The sequence below is a fragment of the Crassostrea angulata genome, chromosome 5 (genome assembly GCF_025612915.1).
Source record: "Crassostrea angulata isolate pt1a10 chromosome 5, ASM2561291v2, whole genome shotgun sequence".
In the NCBI taxonomy this organism is placed as follows: Eukaryota; Metazoa; Mollusca; class Bivalvia; order Ostreida; family Ostreidae; genus Magallana; species Magallana angulata.
The window spans coordinates 26924230-26932110 of NC_069115.1; the positions used below are offsets into that span (position 1 = coordinate 26924230).

Sequence of the window (7881 nt, forward strand, 5' to 3'; positions counted from 1 at the left end):
GCCTAAAACGTTCGTAAACTTTTAGAAAATAATAAAGACAATGTTTTTCTTTCCGTTTAGCGTTCTACAGAAAAACCAAAAGTACATAGATCTGGAAGGAATGTCACTTCCAACATAACGATACAATCTGAATTCGTGCGTATATGATCGGTGCAATGTAATTTCTTTCGTTCCTTCTCTGTCTAAAATATCATTAAAATGATATTGCTTTTCATGAAATTTGCTTATTATACATGTACTTAGATTCCACAGTCTGATACTACGTTTGCTGCAAATTCAAACAATGGAATCCATAATTCTGTTCAAAATGACAAATTACCTTATATACTCGGCCACAAGAAGCATTATCCGGAGTATGTTACACAGGTAACATTGAGTATTGTTTAATAGAATGTTTTACAGCTACATGAACGGGCACTGATGAAACACATTTGTTTGTATCCACTTTCATATTTTTCTATTATTACTTATTAGGTTAGTTACTGACTCACTACGGAAATATATTGGGTTGATCAATCTCATAGATGGCGAGATTGATCAACCCAATATATTTCTGTAGTGAGTCAGTAACTAACCTAATAAGTGTTTTGTTTTCCCGAGGACTATCAAGCGAAATATTTATTCACAAATAGAAATAGCGATGATCTACGCAAAGCTATGTACAAGATTCCTAACATTTCGTCCAATTTAACTCATTTAAACTCTTCAAAATTTTCAATCTCACCTTTCAAATACTATTTAAAAATCTTTGTTTCATCCATCTTTACTTACAATGTTTTGTTGCTATTCCATTTCAAATGTTTTCTCCCTTTCCTCTGCAGAGAATTGAGCAAATTTCGACGCTGCCATTTTGTTCTGCTCCAGACAAAACAATGTGACGTCAATATTTTAAGGGCAACTACTCTAATTTTAAAGAATTTCAAAGGGCAGCTACTCCAAATACTTTAAGAACTTACGGCATACAGTTTATGTATTAAATACTATGAAATGTCGAAATGAGTAAGCAAAGCGTCGGCCAATGACGGCCATATTGCCTAATATTATTTCTCACTAAACAAATATAGAGATTTATGAGGCAATCACGTGCTATATTCAAACCAATGAAAGTGTGACATTTCAGTCCAAGGGAAAACAATGTTAATTAATTGAATGTTCTGAAAGTCATAAAAATTTTCTTTATTTTTTGAAGCCAAATAACGGTTTCAAAACTTCAATTGGAAACTATTTATGAAAGAAAATTAATGTACCTTTGAAAATGTTGTTAAAGTCATGTGATCAATTGTTTTACATTAGCTAGTCTTTTTGTGATTCAATCATTTAAATATTTGTAAGCCTTTCTAGAATATAATTTGTGTTTTTGGTTGGGTCGCTCATAGATAATTGTAATGAGAGGGAAGTAACTCTATTTAATAATATTCATTTTTTATCAGCTCGCAAAGACTTTTCTAGACAATGCCATCTGCCTAAACTAATTGCATTTGTGCAAAGTAAGATACGTTTAACGATACGTCTAATTATTTCTACACTAGATATTTTGATAACATTTCTTGCACGTTGTTTTACTTCTATATCAACTATTTTAAGATCAAAATTGATTTATCTACCACCCCGATTCCTTAGGGGTCGCCTTGAAACTTAAACTTTTTACTATGGGACCATATGGATATTTGTTTAAAAAGCGCTGTTTTCCCAATATTTTTAAATTTATGCCCTAAGGATTTCTTTTTCTTTCAAATAAATGAAAAGTATCGTAAAAAGTCACGAAATGGTGAAATAAAAAACCGTTCACTTCGTGATTTGGTCCAGAGTTATATAAAAGTTAATTTTTTTCCCAAAAAAGTGGCATATTGTGGTACAGATTGGTTTAAAAATAATTTTTAACGAAAAAACACTTTTTAGATGCTAAACTGTTTTTCATAATGCTGTCAATAAATTCTTACCTTTAAAATCAATCGCCGCCTTGAATAATTAAGAACTTTGCACATAAAATGTACGGTTGCATGAAAATGAAAGAAATGCACAAAGTCATGCGCACTGGAGCTGTACTCGGCCACGTTAAATAAAAAAAAGAAATAAAAAGAACAAAAATGTAAGATATCTGGTAGGTTCTGTTTGCAAACAATAAAAAAATACAACTAAACAATGCATGTTGACTAGTAGATACTTTTAATGTGCCTTTCAGATGCGACCAATGGATAATTACAACTTGCTGATTAAACCAAAAAGACAACCACCACAAGTAAACCTAAACAATTATAATGTTTATTTGCAAGAGGTTTGACATAAAAATGATTCATTACATGAACACTGTTGTATATTTGAATTTTTGAATTTTTCATTTGAAATAACTTTGCTTTTAACATATATAGAGTTTACCCAACATTGGAAACACGTGCTATGCAAACGCCTTGTTACAGGTAAACTTAATGGCATCAACATTTGGTTAAACAACATCGTAATTCAAATCAAAACATGTTTAATTTTTCATAATGTACATTTTTTCATCATGTTTTGATGTAGGTTCTTGGTCAAACACCTGATTTTTATGAAATTGTTGAAGAAGCCTGCAAAAGAGAACGCTCTAATACGGTCAGCTGTTGCTCGACTTTTGAAATGTTTCATTCCTACGAATATTCTTAATGTTATGAATGTCTTTAAAAAAAGTAACCTTAAGTTGCATCTTAATAAAAAGACTTTTTTCTCCAGACAAAACAAGTCACTTCTTCATTTGGGGACCTTCTTAAACACATGTGCACACCAACTTCTTGGAGCATACAGATGTATGTCAGAAGTTTTATGAACAACATATCAAGCAGGTATATTAGAGATAATAAGCGTATTTTTGCTCCCGTTTTTCTTTTTTCGAAAATCACACTAAAATTTAGTTTCAAATGAATACTTCTGTAAAAGATCTTAATAAGAATACATACATATGCTAATGCGCAACATGTTTGGTACGTATTTTAAGAGAGAGGGAGTTCATGATTGGTTACCAGAATGACTGTCATTCATTCTTCTTGACACTGTTGAGTGAACTACATGATGAAAATCCAGCAAATGGTACATTTTCATTTTTTTAGTATTGTTATTGAATTTAAACTATTGTTGTTTCACATACTTAATTGAAGACCTTTGATTTTAAAAAAGGTTTGTTTGTCAACAGATGGAGTACCATTTCGCATAAAATGCAATCAACACGCTATGTCAACAAAATAAAAACATGTTTTCCAAAAAAATATTTGAGAAACTATTTTGTAACATAATTATAATGTTTCGCAAATGGGTCATATTTGTGGGTTTTTTTTTAAACTCAGTAGTCTTATATTGTACATACACATATAACAGGTGCATGTAAGAAACGTTCTTTTCATTTCTGGCACTTTGAAAAAAATGTGGTATATTATTATAAATCTAAAGTAGAAAAAGACGATTTTAAAACCACTCTATAATAACGCAGACGCATATTGTTTCAGGTATAACATCACTGTTTGAAATAGAAATGGTTGACGAATTCATATTTGGTTCCTGCCGACATGTATGTATAATCAATTTTTTGTCGAAATTTAGAGTCATTTTTTTAACATTAAGTTTGAAACTTTTATTTATATTTTGACATCATCAAATTTGTATTTTTATTGTACGGGTTTATCTTCTAGGGTGTTGTAATTCACTTGTTTTTTTTCCAGATTTTGTCTGTGTTAAAGTTGAATTGATTCAATATTCTTTCATTTACAAATATATGTATGATATTTTACATTTGTTGTTTCATTTTTTTAACAATTAACTACTTGACATTCTCATAACTTTCGTATATATTTTTATGGAGTCGATCCTGCATATCATTGCAGACAGAAATAACTGATTCCCAGATTTTAAGAAGTATCACAATTCCCTCCAATTCACTTGTAAGTACGAATAAATGCGTATTTAGCTTTGCATACAATGTAATTCTTTTAATCAAATGCTTCCTTAAAAATCATATGTGTCTTTATTCTAAGAAGATTCATGAAAATTAAAAAAAAAATCTAATTGGCAGCGTGTTGAAGATGGTTTTCGTGAACTTCTGTCGGAAGAACAGTTTGATGAGGAAGATGTACCATGCAGACAATGTAACAGACGAGGTAATTCAGTGTAACAAACGAGATAAGTTCGTTGTTACAATTTAGTGCAAGCAATCGTTTTATACGCAGAAAAGTTAAAAAATAATTGAAATTGATTTATCTTAATTTTTTACAAATATGTTTCCACCTGTTGCGTTCTTATTTTGGTTTAATTTTCAAAATATCTATTTATGATAAAAGATAGACATAGAGATTTATAATGCTTTTTGGCCGATAAGACATGCAGAACTTTTACAGGATTAAAAAAAACGGCGAAGGCAATGAAATTTAGACGATTGCCACCAATTCTTGTTCTTCAACTTGGATGTTTTCAAGAGGTAAAGTAAATGTATTAGATTAGCAAACTGAAATACTAAATATTCTTTGAAAGGGTTAAGTAAAATTGAATATTTAATGAGATATTAAATGTTAATGCCAAAATAGTTTACAAATCTAGCGGGAGAATGCATTTCGCATATTCCAAATCAAAGTGTCATAATAAATCATCATTCAATTTACTTTCAATACGTATGCAAAGAATTTGAATAATAAGCATGTTAAAAAAATATTCATACATTTAACAAGAGCTCAATTTTTAATGTAAAATAATATAATTTAAGTTTCTGATATTTTGCTTTGATAGTTTTTTATGCTTTAGATGCACTATGAAGGACATACTCATATTGCCAAATCGTCCAGAAGGATAAGCTTTCGTGAAAAAGTGAATGTTCCTTTGACGGTATTATTGTTTGCTTAAATTATGGAGTGTTTTATTTCTATCATTTAAGTTATTAATTAGTTCACCGTAATTTTCGTCGCTCTCTTTTTAGCTCACCTGAGCCAAAGGCTCAAGTGAGCTTTTCTGATCACAATTTGTCCGTTGTCTGTCGTTGTCTTTGTCATTGTCGTCGTCGTTGTCGTTAACTTTTCACATTTTCATCTTCTTCTCAAGAACCACTGGGCAGATTTCAACCAAATTTGGCACAAAGCACCACTAGGTAAAGGGGATTCAAGTTTGTTCAAATGAAGTGCCACGCCCTCTTTAAAAGGGAGATAATTGAGAATTATTGAAAATTTGTTGGTATTTTTCAAAAATCTTCTTCTCAAAAACTATTCGGCCTGAAAAGCTTAAACTTGTGTGGAGGCATCGTCAGGTCGTGTAGATTCAAGTTTGCTCAAATCATGGTCCCCGGGGGTTGGGAGTGGCCACAAGAGGGGGATCAAGTTTTTCATAGGAATATATAGAGAAAATCTTTAAAAATCTTCTTCTCAAAAATTATTAAGCCAGAAAAGCTCAACTTTGAGTGGAAGCATCCTCAGTAAGTGGAGATTCAAATTTGTTCAAATCATGGTCCCCAAGGGTAGGGTGGGGCCACAATTGGGGGGTCAAGTTTTACATGGGAATATATAGAGAAAATCTTTAAAAATCTTCTTCTCAAAAACTATTAGGCCAGGAAAGCTCAACTTTGAGTGGAAGCATCCTCAGATAGTGTAGATTCAAGTTTGTTCAAATCATGGTCCCCGGGGGTAGGGTGGGGCCACAATTGGGGGATCAAGTTTTACATAGGAATATATAGAGAAAATCTTTAAAAATCTTCTTTTCAAAAATTATTAAGCCAGAAAAGCTCAACTTTGAGTGGAAGCATCCTCAGGTAGTGTAGATTCAAGTTTGTTCAAATCATGATCCCCGGGGATAGGGTGGGGCCACAATTTGGGGATCAAGTTTTACATACGAATATATACAGAAAATCTTTAAAAATCTTCTTTTCAAAAATTATTAGGCCAGGAAAGCTCAACTTTGAGTGGAAGCATCCTCAGATAGTGTAGATTCAAGTTTGTTCAAATCATGGTCCCTGGGGGTAGGGTGGGGCCACAATGGGGGATAAATTTTTATATAGGAATATATAAAGAAAATCTTTGAAAAAAATTCTTGTAAAAACTTTTTGGCCAAGAAAGCTCAAATTGGCGTGTAACCATCCTCAGATAATGTAGATTCAAGTTTGTTCAAATCATGGTCCCTGGGGGTAGGGTGGGACCACAATGGGGGATAAATGTTTATATATGTATAGAGAAAAAGTCTTCTTCTCAAAACTATTAGGCCAGGGAGGTCCAAATTTGAGTGGAGGATCCCCAGATCATATAGATTCAAGTTTGTTTATTAATAGTCCAGGGGTAGGGTGAGGCCACAATGGGGGATGAATTTTTACTTAGGAATATATAGAGAAAATCTTTAAAAATCTTCTTTTTAAAGACTATTTGGCCAGAAAAGCTTAAGCTTGTGTATAGAGGCATCCACAGGTAGTGTAAATTCAAGTTTGCAAAATCACAGTTCCTAGTGGTAGGGCGGGACCGTGATGGCGATTTGAATTTTTACATAGGAATATATAGAGAAAATCTTTAAAAATATTCTGGGAAAGTTTTCGGTCCAAAACTCAGTACTTAGTGTGAAAGCACAGGTTATTCAGATTTAAGTTTGATGAAACCATGATTCCCTAGAGAAAACTGGGGCCACGAAATGGGGAGGGGGGGGGGGGGTATATAGGAATAGAGAAAAATCTTCTTACAGGTACACCAACAAAAGGGGCTTGGTATTTACCAAAAAAATAAGAGGTGGATAAAAATTGGCAGATTTTCAATTTTTTTAACAAGATCTACTGTACTCAGTTGTCAAGATATTTTGATACTGCAATGCTAATTTGATCAGAATTAAGGCAGTTGTTGCTCAGGTGAGCGATGTGGCCCCTGGGCCTTTTGTTTAAATATTAATTTACTTACCGTGGTATACGATGTAAAATGTGTATTTACATAGTACGTACAAACTCGAAAAGATAACCTGTTTGTTAATAATAAAGGGAAACCTTATGCTAGTCTTATCACAAATCGCTACTGGAAATTTAGACTGGTTAGTGAATACAGTTCAAAAGCTTTTGACAACACAATTAACACTTTTCTACGCGTGCTTTGTATAAGGAATAAACCTTGCTTGGTCAAAACATAGTGTAAATTTTTAACAGATTTTGACAACAAGTGATATTTGAGATATTATGTTCAGATAAGAATACTAAATATTTGCTTGTGCGACATGCTATAGTTAATCATTCCAAATCACTTTAAATGGAGGTAATATTTTTCATTCCATTCTTAAGTTAGTTCTGATAAAGGAATTATTTTAAGCATGCTTCAATTTGACAAAATTATGCATTATTGATACTAAATACAATGATTGCAATGCTAAACCTTACATATGTTTAATTTATTATATTGATGTTATCAAATCCAAAAATCCTACAATTTTGCAGCCATTTATCATGTTATTTGAAAACTGTGCATTCATTTGTAGAACGGTGACCACGTACATGTAACATACCATCTGTATGGCGTGGTGAATCACCACGGCTCGAGTTACGGCGGCCATTACACGTCCTATGTGAAACAGCTATCATCAACCGGAGATCAGGGTCCTTGGTATTACTGTAATGACAGCCAAATCGATAAGGTTAATGTTTCTACTGTACTGGCATCATCTGATGCTTATATGTTGTTTTACAAACGTTCACAGTAGGAAAAAAACATCTGACATGAAAGGATATTTGAATACCATAGACTTTAATGGAGCTATCTCTAACACTCAATGACAAAAACATCTCGGGCGCGTTTGATTGAATTAACTCCAGTAACTCTAGGGTTATGTTAGTGCATGCTCAGAGGGTAGACTCTATGAATGTGAATAAAACGACAAGTGTTGCTTTATTGTTAAAAATAGGGAATAACTTCTTTTCTT

At 32.6% G+C, this 7881-nt stretch overlaps 1 pseudogene; it reads left to right on the plus strand.

Moving 5' to 3' along the window:
• The window catches only part of LOC128185257 (ubiquitin carboxyl-terminal hydrolase 2-like), a 118986-nt pseudogene extending 111324 nt beyond the window's left edge, over positions 1–7662 (plus strand).
• The last annotated feature ends 219 nt before the right edge of the window (positions 7663–7881 follow it).